This window comes from Ceratotherium simum, chromosome 27 (assembly GCF_057802395.1).
Source record: "Ceratotherium simum simum isolate JZ-2026a chromosome 27, ASM5780239v1, whole genome shotgun sequence".
NCBI lineage: Eukaryota > Metazoa > Chordata > Mammalia > Perissodactyla > Rhinocerotidae > Ceratotherium > Ceratotherium simum.
In genome coordinates this window covers 16,761,908-16,778,771 of record NC_141926.1, presented here as the reverse complement: position 1 = coordinate 16,778,771, position 16,864 = coordinate 16,761,908, and the positions used below count along the sequence as shown (strand labels likewise).

General features: G+C 39.2%; 1 long non-coding RNA gene across 2 annotated transcripts in view; it reads right to left on the bottom strand.

The window, feature by feature from the left end:
• LOC147913430 (uncharacterized) overlaps positions 1–16,864 on the bottom strand; it is a 96,424-nt gene that overhangs the window by 27,411 nt on the left and 52,149 nt on the right. The window contains exons 3-4 of one of the 2 annotated variants that reach the window (XR_015548667.1): positions 11,429–11,553; positions 7,268–7,383 (exon numbers count right to left, since the gene is read on the bottom strand). This is a non-coding gene — a long non-coding RNA (uncharacterized LOC147913430). The remainder of the gene's footprint in view (positions 1–7,267; positions 7,384–11,428; positions 11,554–16,864) is intronic. The other variant, XR_015548668.1, reaches the window with a different exon arrangement.

Genomic DNA, 16,864 nt, shown 5'->3' with positions numbered 1-16,864 from the left:
GATATCATTGCGCAGTGACATCACTTATCTATCACCAGGTCCCCCGGTCAGGCTACACTTATCTGCCGTCAAGGCTTTTTGCTGAGACAGCAAGAGCTTTCTCATTGTGTTTATAGATCTTCAGAGTTTCTCAAAAGCATGATCCTTTTTCTCTCTGGTTCCTAAATAATTTCTACTACTTTGGCTTTTATTATTTTCACTTTTCAGGTTTTTTTCAAGGCCCTTTCTCAAGGAACTTGGGATATAATCATCCAGATCCAAGTCAATAGATATTAAAGAGGCATCTCATAAATGGCAAAACTAAGGAGACAATCAAAAGATCAGTGTTTGCCAGGGGTTAGTGGGGAAGGAGGGATGAACAGCTGGAGCACAGAGGATTTTTAGGGCAGTGAAAATACTCTATGTGATACTATAATGATGGATACATGCCATTATACACTTGTCCAACCCATAGGCTGTACAATAAACACCAAGAGGGAACCCTAATATATACCATGGGCTTTGGGTGATTATGATGTGTCAATGCAAGTTCATCAATTGTAACAAATGTACCATGCTGTGGGGCATGCTGATAACGCAGAAGCTATGCATGTGTGGCGGCAGGGAGTATATGGGAAATCTCTATATCTTCTTCTCAATTTTCCTTTGAACTTAAAAACTGCTCTTAAAATACAAAAAAGAAAAATTAATCTAATACCCCATCATGGAATTGTAATTCTCTAAAAATACTGATGTTATCTGTTGCCAGATACATTACTTGGGTGTAAGAAAGACTGATGATATTTTTAAAATCAATTTTCAAAATGTTTCTATGCAGATAACTATTATTTAAAAAAAAAAAGAAAGAGTAGCATTTTTCACAACAACAAAAGTATGGGAAACTCCCTAAGTATCTATCGACAGATGAACAAATAAAGAAAATGTGAATGTAAAGATGATACAATATTATTCAGCCTTAAAAAAGAAAGAAATTCTGTCATTTGTGACAACATGTATGGACCTTGAGGGCATTATGCTAAGTGAAATAAGCCAGTCAGAAGAAAACAAATACTGCATGGTATCACATATATGTGGAATCTAAAAATAAAGAAAGTCAAACTCATAGAAACAGAGAGTTGAAAAGTGATTGCCAGGGGCTGGGGCATGGGAGAAATAGAAAGAGGTTGGTAAAAAGGTACAAACTTTCAGTTATAAAGATGAATAAGTTCTGAGGACCTAATGTATAACATAGTGACTATAGGTGCTAACATTGTATCGTACATTTGAAATTTGCTAAGAGAATAGAACTTAAATGTTCTCACCAAAAAACAGGTAAATATTTGAGGTGGTGGATGTCTCAATTAACTCAATGGGAGGAATCTTTTCACATATATCGAATCATCATTTTGTACACTTTAAATATCTTGCAATTTTATTACACCTCAAAAAAGCTGAAAACAAAATGTCTCATAAGACTTTCAACTGTTGATAGAGAAGCTTGAATAACTTAAAGAAAAATATATAAAATGAAAATATAGTAGGTATTTATTTTGTTGAGACGTCTCTTGATGCTGCATCCACTGAATTTAGGATAGGAAACAATATAAAATTGGGAAAAGAAAATTTATTCCCTGAGGGAATTTGAAAAAGCCAATGACCTAATCTTTTAAAAATTGCTGTCATGAGGTAGCTGAGAAGAACTCAACTTTACAGAAGAGCAAGCATGGACACAGACTTACACAGGCAAAGAAGAAAAGAATAACTTCTCAGAGAGCCATCGACTACAATCTTGTTCCAAGAAAACAAGATTTCTTTCTATGTGCAATATGAAGCTGCTCTGAATGAAGGGAAATCAGTGACAGAACCAAGAAGTGACTTCATATGAGACCACAGTCAATCTTAATGGAATTCCTGGAGGCCCATGTCATGACCCTAAACCTCTTTAGGAAGAGGAATGAACACAACTATAAATGGGAGAGAAGGGAAGGAATGGTTTTTTATAACTGTCCTTTAGAAAATAAAAAAACTCAAGTAAATTCTATAAAAAGGGAAAATAAAGCCTCTCTTAGAAAATAAACTATAAAACTGGCAATGGCTTTTGGTAATGGAACTTATTGACCAAAACTTAGGAGAAAGAACATTCAGTGAAAACAAATACACTGGAGTAACTAAAAGAAACTTGCAAGTGACATCTTTGCTGTCACAAATACAGATGTAAATAATATCAGTGCTAGTCGTATATGAAAAGACCCGTGAAATAAAGGGAGCTTTCCTTCTAGAAAGCTCTTAAGTTTCCGATTAATGAAACATAAGGAGGGGTTTGATCTGGAATTTTGCTCCGGGGCCCAGAATTCAGATTTGCTCTGCTTAATGGGAGCCAAATTTACAACCAAATGAATTGTCAGTGTCACTTTTTATAAAAGCAATCAAAAAGAAGTTTCAAAGTGTAACATGTTTAAAAATTGAGAAGCACTCACATAATTAGATGACAGAAGAGACAGGCGAAAATCAGAGTAGCCCTCATTGTCTTTTGGATTGCAGAGATCTAAATAACATAGAGGAGACCCACAACTAAAATAACTTAGAGTCACTCAAGACCAAGATCACTACAAGGAATATATGATAGCGGAAAAGATGAAGAAATGGGGTAAAATCATAGGGTTTGGGTTACAGGCTGGTCATTATAACATCAGTGCAATAATGATCACTTACGAGTTTAGTCGGAAGGAAAATAAATAATTTTAAAAAGAAGAAAATGTGTTGTGTTCTCGGAACTATCTGAGCAAGAAAGAGGCTCGTTCTAGTTTTCAGGATGATACATCATTTTCTGAAATGCAAAGAGAAGGGGAGAGAATTTACTTTTATTGGACAAACATATGGCCAGACATAAAGCTTGGCATCCACGTATGCTGTCTTTCCTGATCCTCACAAGAACACTGGTAGGAGGCATTACTGATCCCATTTTATAAATATGAGAAACAGTTTAATGAGTTCTTCTCCTGTGCCGAGAACTACACTGAAGATTTTTCATGAATTGTCTCATTTAAGCCTCACAATAATCCTATTAAGTGGATGCCAACGTTATCCCATTTTATAGAAGTGGAAACTGAGGCTCAGAATGTTTATATCACGTGTCCATAGTTATACATGCATTAACAGAGGAGCTGGGATTTCAAGATCCCTGGACTCCTTCATAGCACACGTTCTGCCTGTTATACTAAATAAAAAATTTCAAATGAGAATGAACTGTAGAAAGCGTGTCGATGCGGAAACTGACCCAGGCAAGACGAGGCCATCAGTGGCAGAACTTTTCTGGGTTTGAATCTGGATCTAGAGCTCCTTCCAGGTCCCAACAAGGCCAGAAGGAAATCTATGAGATCAGCTAACTCCTTTGTCTGATTCCATCCATGCCAAAACAAAACCTTCTGACCAATTAACTTGATTGGCAAAAAAAAGGTTTCTCATCCTAGCAGAAAGAGGCATTAAAGGGAAGTCATTAAAAATGAAGTCGTTAAAGGGAAAACATTGAAAAGGTCTCCTAAGAATTTTTTTTGGTTGGTTTATAGTATAAAGCCCAATAACTTGAGCTAGTATGTGTCAAGCTGTCCAGAACTGAGCCAGCCATCATTGTCAGACACCATTCACTCTCAGAGTCTATGGTTTAGGTAGAAAATCACAAACCTAAGTCCTGATACCATGGGCTCCTTCCTTTCTCTGCTTGGACATAGCGGAAATCATTAAAAGAGCACATTTGAACAACAAGAAGCAAAATGTCAATCTTTCTTGAGAATTTTTGAGAAAGAAGCCCACTGATGGCTAGCATAGTCATCTCACAGAACTGAGATCTGAGATCCCATACCTGTCAAAGAGAATAAAACACTCTGAAATAAAAGCATCACAGTTAATTCCATAGCTATCATGCAGTCATCCAGTGTTGGACTGTGTCTGCCCTCACAGAGTTCACAACCTCGCGGAGGAGGTAGACATTGAATAAATAATTATAAGAATGATAGGGGGCAGGCCCCGTGGCTTAGTGGTTAAGTGCGCGCACACTGCTACTGGCAGCCCGGGTTTGGATCTCGGGCGCGCACTGCTTGTCCAGCCATGCTGAGGCAGCGTCCCACATACAGCAACTAGAAGGATGTGCAACTATGACATACAGCTATCTACTTGGGCTTTGGGGAGAAAAAGAGAAAAAAAGGAGGAGGATTGGCAATAGACGTTAGCTCAGGGCTGGTCTTCCTCAGCAAAAAAGGAGGAAGATTGGCATGGATGTTAGCTCAGGGCTGATCTTCCTCAAAAAAAAAAAAACCAAAAAAAAAAAAGAAGAATGATAAATGCCATGCATGAGACGGGTTATGGAGCATGGAGGCCTAACATAATCTGGGGCCAAGCAGAAGGGGTGAGGGTCACACATCCATAAAGACTTCTCTGAGCTTGTGTGTGTGTATGTGTGCATCTGTGTGTGTGTCTGTGTGTGAGAGAGCGAGATGGGGTGGAGGTGGCATTGACAGCAGAATCAACATCCTTGGAAAAGGGAACAACATATAAGTATATGGATAGGAAATAAAGAGCAAGGAACATTCAAGAACTAAAAGAAAACTCATATGACTGTAGCAGAAGGAACAATGGGGAAGAGGCCTGGAGATGCCGCGGGAGAGGTAGACAGAGACATTCTGACTTCATTCCTCGGCCGTGTGAGCTTATTTAACGAGTCTGCTCAAGAGAGATGGATCCACTCTCATTGTTCTGCCAAAATCCAGTTTTAGAGCATGCAAGACAGAAGGCCAGATCAAACATGACACCTACCAAGGCAATGACGCCACCCTACTGGCCTCATGGGAAACAGCCACCAGCCCTTTACCCCGAGAGACGATACTATGGTTCTGCCACGTGGCTATGAAAGCATGTTTTGCTTTTCATCTGTGATTAAAAACAGCTTATCAGCATATAGACAAAGGATTCCTTGTGCTGATTTTGTGAAAGACAATTTATTGGTTAATTTCGGTAAGAATCTAAATATCGACTGAGATTTTATACGTTGGCCAAATATCCACCTCCTTTAACCAAACTTGACTTTCTAATTGATCAACATAAGTTTCTTAGCTTCCAAAACCCAAGAATAGGATCCTTGGAGAATTTCAGAGCATGCCAAAATTGCAATTTCTGTGTCTCATATCAGCACCTTGAAAAACAGAAACTGATAACATGATTTAACCTGGTAATTCTGAATATGTTTACGTTAAGCCCTCACAGGAATTTTACAGAGAATCGGTTCACAAGATCTAGACCAAAAGCCCTCTTTCATAAGAAGGGTTCATGAAAATCTTAAACTCAAGCTTTTTCTTGCTGCCCTGCCAAATGTCTGAACACAAGTCTGAAAAATAAGTTGCCATGTCTAAGGATTACAATTTCCATTTCCACAGACAATTCCAGAAGCATATGCGGCCCCACCACATGTTTAAAATTTTTCTACATTCTACCAAATATCCAATTGTAAACACTGAAAAAGTGAGTTCAAAATTGATATCTAATATCCAGATCTTGACTGTATACACATAAAACACCCAGGGTTTTCTAACTGAGTTTTACAATTTATGGTTTGTTATCATTGGACGTATTCAAACATATGTAGAAAGTTTGAAGGATGCAATCGAGCAGAGCAGGAAGTTGAGTATCACTGGTGTGAGCGGCTTAGCAGAGACCAGCCTCAGTCCGTGCACATGGGAATATTCTTTGTGGAATATTCCCTCTCAATTAAAAGAGCCAGGTCAGGCCGGATGTTGACAATTTTCACCAGAGTTTGACGAAGGGCAAAAAAGAAATAAAACTGTAACTCATGTGCGCTAAACAAGAAACGTTTAAAAAGCAAAACTGTAGCTCAGGGCGAATTTTTATGATAATCGTCAGCTTTCAACTCCCCAAGAATATTAAATGGTAGAAGGTCAGAAAGGCTTCTGAAGGCGACAGTTAGGGTTGCCAGGTAAAACACAAAAAAGGTCTAGTTCAATTGAATTTCAGACAAACATCAAGTAAGTTTTTAGTGTAAAGATGTCTCTTGCAACACTGGCAGTATTTTTATTTGCTAAATCTGGAAACCCTAGGGATAGGGGGCTATTTTTTATTTTTATTTTTAATGCTCTCCTGCATTATAAGGCTGTGAATATGTAAGCTGGGCTGTGAGGTGCTGAGACTAAATGCTCTTCACACAAAAAGGAGAGCTATGGATGGCCCAAGCGAAAGGTGGGAAGATTAGTGTGAGCAAGGAGAGGAAAAGAAGACAAGATACTTGGCACGTGGAAGGGACACGTGGGAGAAGGGACACAAGGAAGGGACATGTATGAAATTTTACGCCATTTTCCTAAGGTATAAAATCATCTTCCTTATCCTCCACAAATACATTAGCAAAATCCACGTTGCTCACGAATGCATGGGGATAGGGCTAAATAGATTCTTTCTAGAGTTGATTCTTTTTAGCCACTAAAAGGTGCCAAGTCCTACTTAAAGTTTGCACAAAACAGCCAACATATGGATTACATGAATAATTGGAGAAAGTCTTACAAGCAACAACAAGTCTACATATATTTGTTTCAGCCTCTAGACTGGCAGGTCTGCAAAACCACTCTGAATAAAAGTGACCAAAGTAGATAAAGTTCTGCTTAGGGCTAGTGTACAGTAGCCCCTGAGCAAATATAAAAGAAAGTTTAGACCCAGACCAGACAAAAGTCACTAACTTAACCACTCATAGACAATGGCTTCCATGATATCCTACCCATGGAAGACTACAACAGTACCCATACGAAGATTTTTATTAGTATTGTTGTTGTTAAACATTAGCTGTGTTACCATATTGCTATAAAGGTCAAACACCAAAGTAGCGCTGTTAACCCAATGCCTTGTTAGTTAACTTTAACTAACTTAGTTACCTAAGTTAACTAAGTTTTTAACTTGATGTTTTCTTTTCTAACAACTTAACAAGCTTGGCCATTTTGTGGCTAAATCACTTTATAACATAATACAAAATTAAATGAATTTCAGTAACTTGAAGCAATGAACTGCACCATAAAACATCTCTGAAATCTTTTGGAATGCCAGCTTTCAAAACAAAAACTTGGAAACGTGATTCTGTTTTGATGATAAACACCTGCAATAAACTAAGAACATTTTTCCAAACCACTCTCCCAGTTCCATTGAACATCAAAGTGTTATTTGGTGAGGTTTGGGGCTTTTATTGTTGTTAAAAACATTTTGTATTACTCAGAAAGAACTTAAATCAGTGAACTCTCACTTGTCAAGCATCTTGCGGACTGCCACAGGGGGTAGCAAAGTTCAGATGTTCTGCTGAGTCTTTGTTTTGGACATAGTGTGACTGTTCTGAGTACAGCAGTGTCCATCTGTCGTTAACTGTGGAAAACAGAGCACGAGGTTATTCCATGGCTGATGTGAAAAAAACACAACATGAGTATCAGATAGAATAGTGCCAGGCACATGGCAGGTGATCGATACATACTCATTGAATCAATAAACGTTTCTCTATCTTCCCTCCAACTTTCAGAAGAAATATTAACAAAGGAAAAAATGAACTCTAAATGCATTTTGGAAATAACCTAAGTGATATTGTATATGTGTACATTCTAAATGCATTTTTGTCTGTTCTAAAGCATACGTTGAAAATAAAGTAAAAGAAATGCCTCTGTCTACACAGCGTTCCAACTGAGGGCTGGTGGTTGGGCACAGAAAATGATGGCTGTAACTGTGTAGATCAGGGAGAGTATGTAGACACTCTCAATCTTGGCTGCACATTAATATAACCTCAGATGCTTTTTGAAAACCCTGATTTCCAAGCCACGTCTCACACCCACTCAATCAAAATCTGTGTGGGTAGAACCCAGGCATCAATATTTTTAAAAAGGGATTTTATTATGTAATCAAGGTTGAGAATGACTGATATAGACTCTGATTCTCCTCTCTGCCCAAGAAAAGTGTGCATATAACTCTATTCTAGACAAAGAATGGATAAAACCCACCCTCCATTTCTAAGTCAGTGTTGCATTGTCGCTTCTTGCCTGAGAACCATTCATCTTCTTGTGCTTTGTGTTCCCAACTGGGGGTCACAGAAACAGCAGGCGGGGGCTAAGGGAAGTTGAGTGTTCTATGTTTCCTCTTCCGACGAGATTCCCCTTATGGTGCTCCACTAGACATAAACTTATAAATGTTAATGTTTCAAAGAAAAGCACAAAAACTTTTAAGAAATCTCTAATAGAAACAGAATTTTGTGTCAGACAGGGTCAAAGTTGGGAACCACTGCTCCAGTGTCTTCTGCTTCTGGATTTATGGGTGCCTGAGTTAGCCATGAGTCAGTCACCTGGTAGCTTTAAGCAGAGGAGGATTAGCCGAATCCACTGTGCTCAAGTCCCCTGAGTCCACATGCTGTCCACTGGAAGGTCCTCTGTTCCTGCTCTTGTGGTGGCAAGAACAAGAGTCCCACAGGCTGTCTCAAGTCCTGAGGGTTTACTAGGTGGATACTCGGGGCAATAAGAGAAAGGTGAATTCCAAATCACCAAATGGACCCCCTCAACAACAGCTGTTTATTGAACCTCTGCCATCAGGGTGAGGTGGCAATTCTCCCTCTGTTGGCTTCTAACTTCTCAGCCCCCTTCCCCTCCATACGGCATCTTTCCTCTACCTCACTATGTTTCCTTCAGAGTACAGCTTCCTGTGCCTTCCCATGAGCCTAGCTGCATTTTGGCTCTCTCTGGATCTTTTCAGCTTTTACTCCGAATGCCCAGGCAAATCAGGATCTCTCATGTGGCACCCAAGCATCGGTATCTTTCTTCTTTTTTTTTTTTTTTGCTGAGGAAGATTAGCCCTGAGCTAACATCCGTGCCCATCTTCCTGTATTTTGTATGTGGGATGCCGCCACACACGGCTTGATGAGTGGTGCGTATGTCTACACCTGGGACTCAAACCTGTGAACCCTGGGCCACCAAAGCAGAAAGTGCACCTTAACCACTACACCACTGAGCTGGCCCCTAGGCATCAGTATGTTTTAAAGCTCCCCAGAGGATTCCAATGTGCAGCCAAGGTGGAGAACCACTGCACCAAAGAATAGGGGGTATGGGTAATGCAAACTGGATTTATAACTACATACAACTTTAGCCCAAAATAAAGAAAACTTGAAGAAGGTTGCTCAAAATGTCTGGGAATTATGTTCTTGCATTTTTGTTTTAAGTCAGTGTCTCATTTCTCTTTCTGTGGAATATAAATTTATTCATATGTATGTTAGTGTTTTAACTGTGTTGTTGTATTTAAAGGGAAGCAAAAACTGCCTTAGGAAGTGGTGGTCTCAGTGCAACCACTTCTAGAGAAACCATTAGGCAAGAGACGAGTGCTCTCTAGTGAGCCAAGACTGCCATCTAGTGGTGAGTACCGCTGAATTGCAAATACAAAGTTTCTCAATTCTTAGCAAAGCTTTTATTAGGGAAGTGGCTGGTCAATTTCAACAACTCATCAGCAGAAAACAAAACATACCCGTTGGTAAAGGTAGCTTTGCCATTTTCAAGCTGTGTGTGAAAATATCTCCAGGATAAACTATTGAAATTGAATTGAACTTATAAAGGAAAATCAACCTCTTGATTCTGGCAAATAAGTCTGTTTTAGTGAATTCAGAGGTTATATGATCGATAGGATGAAAGTGAGTGGTTGTTGTGAAGTAGTTTATATACACCCAAAGTGAAATGGCTAGTGATAAAACCTTAGCTTAGGATGTGAGTTGAATGGTGGCTCCTTGGAAGATATGTCCACATCTTAATCCCTAGAACCTATGAATGTGATCTTATTTCAAAAAAAAGGTCTCTGCGGATGTAATTAAGTTAGGATCCCCAGATGAGATCATCCTGGGTTATCCAGGTGGGCCTAAAATCCAATGATAATGCTATTAGAGACTCAGAAAAGAGGAGACAAAGGGAGAAGAGGCAAAGGGCAAGGGCATGTGAAGAGGAAAGCAGAGGTTGGAGTTAACACAGCCAAAGCCAAGGAACACGGGAAGTCACCAGAAGCTGGAAGAGGCAGGGAAAGAATCTCCACTAGAGCCTTTAGAAGGAATGTGGCCCTGCTGCCACCTTGACTTCAGACTTCTGGCCTCCAGAACTGCGAGACAATAAATCTCTATTGTTTCAAGGCGCCGAGTTTGTGGTAATTTGTTACGGCAGGCACAGGAAACAGTGTTCTCTTCCTTCCTGTCCAGTATATTCCTTCAGGAAACAAAAATAACATGTTCAGAAATGACCTAGGTACCTAAAGTTGTTTGTTGTTTGTTTTTGTGCCGGAGAGAGCGTGAGCTTGTCTTGGGGGATGCCTCTCCAGGGGAAGTACATACCTTTTGGCCAATAACAAACAAAATTAGGAGGGTCTTAATGATCTGGTCCAACAGAAGTCAAGGGGAAAAAGAGTAAGGCAGAGAGTAAAGCTTTTGCGAACATTTGCCCCATGGAATTGGGGCGCGCTCACCCAAAACTGGGACTGCTGCTAGAAATAGCCCCCTAAAGTGGTTTTTTTTATATGACACGTGTAAATTCTTCAGTCTACAACATAACAGAATGCTATCCAGTTGATAGTATAAATGCTTCACTTCCTAGTCATTATTTCCAAAAATATTTTGGATATGAAAATTTTCGTTTCAGATGTTTCTACTAAAAATTCTGAAGCTGAAGGATCAGTCAAATAAAATTCTCCTTTCTAAGAGAGAAAGTGAAGGAGCAAGAGTTTTGCCTAAATATGGGTAGTATAATCAGAATAACTCAGATGTCAGGTCCAGTTGGGGCAACATTGTAAATTCAACAGGAATGTTCATGAATTGCCCATCATGTGAGGTATTTGGAAGATATGCGAACACTGAAAACAACGATGTCAATACAATTAAAAGGGGACATTAATAAAACTGTCATTCGGATTAGCAGATAATCTTGTAACTGAATTTTTGGGAATTTGGGAAGAGGAAATGTACAAATAATCAAAGGCAGCAAATTCCCTTCAGGAAATGTGGTATTCACACATTGGATCACAGGTTTGGTTTTACTGAATAATGCATGAAGAATCTGTTTTAAATTATTCACAGACTTCAGAGTTGACAAGTAACCACTAAAGAACCATAAGATTGGCCACCAGGCGCCTCTGTTTGATGTCTGACTCAGTGAAGGTGGTTTGTTCCCTAGGGAATGAGAGGTTCTATGTAACATGAGACTCAAGTAAGACGTGTGGATTCTGTGGTATGCTCATGAGACGGTTCCATTAAATGTGCTGATAGAATTCTGGAGCCCAGGAGTCCACAAATGGGTGCCATTGAAGTCCACACCTGGTTCTGTAGCACATTGATGTGTCATAGGATTAGGTTCTGCGTTTTTCTTGATAAGTACATCCCAATATAACACTACATAAAACTTCAAATTACCTTGTAGGGTCAAATGAGCATTTTGGCAGAGAATGAACCATGTCCCCAGGAGAGGAGAATACTGTCTTTGTTGAAGTCATTCCATTATTTTTCATCTATGTTGTTTTCAAAGTTTTTTAGGTAGACTGAGAAGGAAGGAAGAGAGCAACAGAGTTAACCAGATAACGATGGCTCTCATTTATAAATCCATGATAAATAATACTGATTTAATAGATGAGAACTCTAAAGCTCAGAATGTTTTGAGGGACTTTCCCCAACATCATATAATAAGTAATAATGAATAAGGTCCTTCTCTCCCCGAGCCTGTGCTACTTCCCAGTTGATGGAAAAACACTACCTAATGAGGACCTCAAATAAAAGTCTTTCTAATAAGCTGACCATTGGCCAAGAGCCTCTTCTCTCTGGTTCCATCTGACTCTATTGGAAGTTCGTAAAGGACAGGGGCCATGTCTCCTTATCTTTACATCTGCAACATCTGGCACAGTGATCACCCATACTCAATAAGTACTCATAAAGTACTCAATAAGTGTTCACTGAGTGAACAGATAAAAGGTACAGAAAAAAAGGGAAAGGCTTGGGGGAAAAAATATAGAACATTCCAGGAGTATTTGCCATTTCCATATGTAAGTATCAACTACATATAAACATCCCAATCATGTTGATCCATAAAACACATTAGAAGTAGCCCAATGTTCAGTAAATGCAAGCTATTAGCAGTGTGAATTTGGGGCATACTTTGGGGAACTTAGAACCCGATCAAGAAGGAAATTTCATTCAGGATTTTGTAATGTTCAGGTATGTGACCAAAATAAATTATCCTGAAGTGATGTTGAAGGTTTGGCCCTAATGTGATGAAAATGTAATAAATCTGAGTTAGGAAGCGATTAGCAGTTTGACTGGGCTGCAGTTTGATTAGCAGTTTAAAGGTCTGCTGGTGGTTCCCTTCGATGTGAAAGCTAATATCAAAGGCACTTCCATATAAACTTTAGACAAAGTTTTAAGTTTTACGTGATTAAAGTTTTTTCTAGGGTCGCTATTTTATTTATTTATATTTTTGGTTTATCCTGAGTTTTGTTGGTGGCCCCTAAGTCTTCCCTAGGCCATTGGTTGGTTCTTCTGAAGTTTCTAGGATGAAAAATGTGTCTTTCTCCTAGAAGAGCTGAGGAGTTGGTAAACTGTCTTGGAAGTTGAGATATTCTTGGTTTATGCCCTCCTTGCAGAAATCATCAACAACAATCTGTAGACACTAACCTTTCACCCAGGCCAAGACCTTCCTCATTGTTGAATGCACATGGTGCCCCTGTCCTGAGGGGGCACAGGAAGGACAGGAGGTGAGTGATGGTGTCAGGAAGGGAGACAGTTAGGAAGAAGCTTTCAAAATAAGTTTTTAAAAGAAAAAGAGGAATTTAGAGACTTAAGAATTCAATTCTGAATACTAAAGGGCAGGAAAAAATAACTTGGATGAGAGCTAAACACTTGAAATGGATAGGCACAGGAAAATAAAACCCAACTTTAGAATAGTGAAGAAAACTGGCTAGAGTCAAATAGGAGGTGACGGGTGGAAGATAAAAAGGTACTGCCTGGTAGCCAAGGTAAAAATAAGGGATTCTGTAATGTGTGGGTGCAAAAGGAGCTACTGAAAGACTTAAAGGGGTATTTGGAGCTGATATAGACAATCAAGGTTTCTGTTGATTTCTATCTGCGTGGCTGAACTGATGGATACCCACCAAACATTTCTCCTCCATTATTCATGAATTTGCAATACTTTGATTTCTGGCTGGAGCACCTTGAACCCTGCTTCCTCTTTGGCTTAGTGTCTGCCAACAGCCAGTCCAGAGAATCCCTCCAAAAAAGTGACCCTGTTTTGCTGGAAGCCATCTCGAGCATTGCAGAACCATCCTTCTGCTCTCCTTGCTTGAGGTTGCCTCCCCTTCGATCATCAAGCAGCCGCTCCCACTGTCAATGGTTCTCTGCACACAGGGTACAGAGGAGCTCTGAGTGTGTAAATCTCAGAGTGGGGTTTGGGTTGTGTGTTTAATACCACTCCTTCAAAACCTCTTGACCCTTTCTGGATGAAATCCCCAATCAATCATAATACGAACAGAATAGTTAGTTCTACTTTTTTCACTTTGTAGCTCTGTGACCATGGGCAATTGAAATGACCCCTCTGGGCCTCAGTTTCCTCCCCTGTAAAATGGGGATAATAAAAGTACCCACCACACAGAGTTGCTGTGAGAATGCAATGCCATACTGCATGTTCAGCAGTTACTCTGTAGCTAGACACCATGCTAATAACTGGATAAATGAGATCAACGATTTTTAGTTATTTATTTTCATTATTCTATTTATCAGCAATGAAGTTTGGAATCTGGAGAGTAAATGAAAACTAAAATAAGGGATCTGTGGGCATTCATTTTTTCCTTTTGATCCCCACTCTTTGCTCAGTGATGGCAGTCCTAGTAGGAATCACGCCATTAGTAGTAGCAGCTGCAATAAGAGTAATAGCTAATATTCTGTGGATGGGACTGTGCTAAGGACACACGTCTCCATTGCATCTCTCATTGCCACTACCCTTATAGGCAGAGATGCAGCCTATCCTGGAGCAATCATATCTCCTCCAGCAAAAGGCTGCTTTATCTCTCACCCATAAGTTGAGATGTGTGTGCTTTCCTGAGGATCTTTCAAGATGCTCTGTCTACCTGCTGGATCTAAGTGCTGTGCTATGATTGCAAACAAACACTGAACTGGTGGTTTTCAAACTGCATTATGCACAGCACTAAGAGCTCCAAACTCCATGGCACCTCCCTAGTAATGGCAGGGCAGGTGGCATGACCGAGAACCTGGGTTCCAAGACCCAGACCCCCTTCACTCAGAGTACTTCTCCTCTGATTTGTCTTCTTTATTGACCCCACTCCCATCCCTGACTTCATTCATAGTACGGTTTAGACAAAAGGCTCACAGTTTTCAAAAAACTGTGAAAGCCACTGCACAAAACTTGGTTTCCTTATTTAAAACTACAGATCTAAACTCTCTGCTGTATTTTGATAACCAAATCAGTGTTAATTCCTGAAGTTCTGGAAAGCCCTACGAGATTTTCAAAAATATTTCTTAAGTGAATAGAAAACATCATTTTCTATTTATCTGCGCATTCGTAGTTCTGTATCTTTATTTACACAAAACTATCCTGATACCTTGATTTTGATCAGGTATAAAGTTTGGCATGCCCAAATTTGGAATAATCTTTTACGAGTTTCCTTTTTTTGTGGTTCAGGGATGTGAAGGCCCAGCTTCAATCAAATCACCAGATACTCATTTTTTCGTTTCTCCAACTAGTAGTATGTTCCAAGAATGATTGAGTTTAGCAGGGTACACTCTGAGACTCACATTATAGATTTGCCAATCCTGTTCTATGCATGTAATGCTGCAATTTATGTGTCATAGTGTTTTCCAAGACAGGGAAACTCCTAATGGTTGTCTTCACTGGTCCAGACCTACAGTTGGTTGAGAAATCAAAACAGTGCCACCATGTATGAGTTATCTGCCTCTCACTTCCAAGTGGCCCCTTTGTTTTGAAGCAGTGGCACTTATATAAACACCAGACTTATTCATCTTATGCTTACGTATGTGTGAAATTCTCAGACTACACAATCTTGGATTGCTTAGTATTGTGACAAAAAAAAAACCAACCCAACCACGAAAAAGTCTAGTTAAAACAAAGCTGTAATGTAATATTTTTCTTTTAAAATTTGTGGAAGCAGAGAGAGGACCCATCCAGACTTCACTCTGTGCGTTTCTTCATTTGGCTGGTCCTGATCTGTACCCTTTATAGTAAAACTGAAATCATAAGTGTATATATATATATGTATGTTTGTAGACGAGGATTGGGAGAAATCTAAAATTTGGAAAAGTGCTAAATAATCTCCATATTTTAAAAAAAGAAGTTTTTTCCCAAAATATAGAAGGATAATGTCAAGTCCTGAGTAAATATTCTTTTAGAAAAGGCCAATTTTCAATGATTTCAAGGAGCTCATGTTATTCTGTAACAATCTCAGGCTTCAAAAGTAGCCAAAAGAAAAGCAAAATATATTATCTCCTAAATAAAATAACCTGTGGGCCCTTCATTGACTAAAGAATCTTTCCATTCATCTCCTACAGCCCCTTTCCCCAATAAAAATAAAGCAACCTAGTGAGAATGGTAGAGAGAAAGAGTATAGAGACAGATGTCTGTGGGGCAGGACAGGGTACCAGATGGGGGACAGCTCACAGGAAAGAGGAAAGAAACATGGAAGGAAAAAGAGGACGAGCTTCACATTTCCGTCTAAGCCCAGCTCTGACAAAAGTGTTCTGGGGATAAATAGGATACATATAGAGAGATTTATTTTAAGTGATTGACTCATGTAATTGTGGGGGCTGGAAATTCTAAAATACATAGGGCAAGCCAGCAGGCTGGAAATTCAGGTAAGATGACCTTACAGTCTTGAGCCCAAAATTCACAGGCCAGGCCAGACAAGCTGGAAACTCAGGTGGGATTTCTATGTCACAGTCTTGAGTTAAAATTCCTTCTTCTCCAGGAAACCTCAATCTTTGTTCTTAAGGCCTTCAACTGATTGGATGAGGCCCACCCACAAGTGGAGGGTAATCTGCTTTACTCAAAGTCTACTGACTGTAAATGTTAATCACATCTAAAAAAATACATTCACAGAAACATCTAGACTGGTGTTTGACCAGACAACTGGGAAACATAGCCTAGCCAAGTTGACACATAGCATTAACAATCACAATTGCTTTTCCACTTTCTACTGCTATAAGTCAGCTTCTACCAGAAAAATATTTGACATGAAGTTGCTTACATAGTACTTTTATGTCCTTAACTGAGGCTATCGGGACATTAAGATGAAAAATTGTCCTTATTGGACAGATTCTTCTCTCTATGGGTCATGGGGCTGATAACAATAGTTAAAGCAGCAAGGTACTAGCACATGAAGAGATACATCAATAGAAGAGACTAGAAAATCTCAAAATAGACTCAAATGTTTACAGGCATTTAGCATATGGTGAAGGTGGCCTATCAAACCAGTGGAGAGAAAGGTCCTATTCAGTAAATCTGTTGGGACAACTCAGTAGCCAACTAGAAAGAATAAAATAAAATAAAATTGTATTCATACTTCACATCTTATACCAGGGCAAATTGCAAATGGAGCAAAGATTTTTATAGTAAAAAATAAAACTATAAATGTTCTTTTTAAAAAAAGAGATAGCTCCCTTATAATCTTGGAAATTTAAAGAAATTCCTTTGTAATTTTGGACTGGAGATGATCTTTCTAACCATAATTCAAAATCAATAAACCATAAAAGAAAAAAGATGACAATCTGATAATATAAAACTTCTGCATGGATAGACATATCAAAAGCAAGTCAAAAGGCAATTTTGGAAAA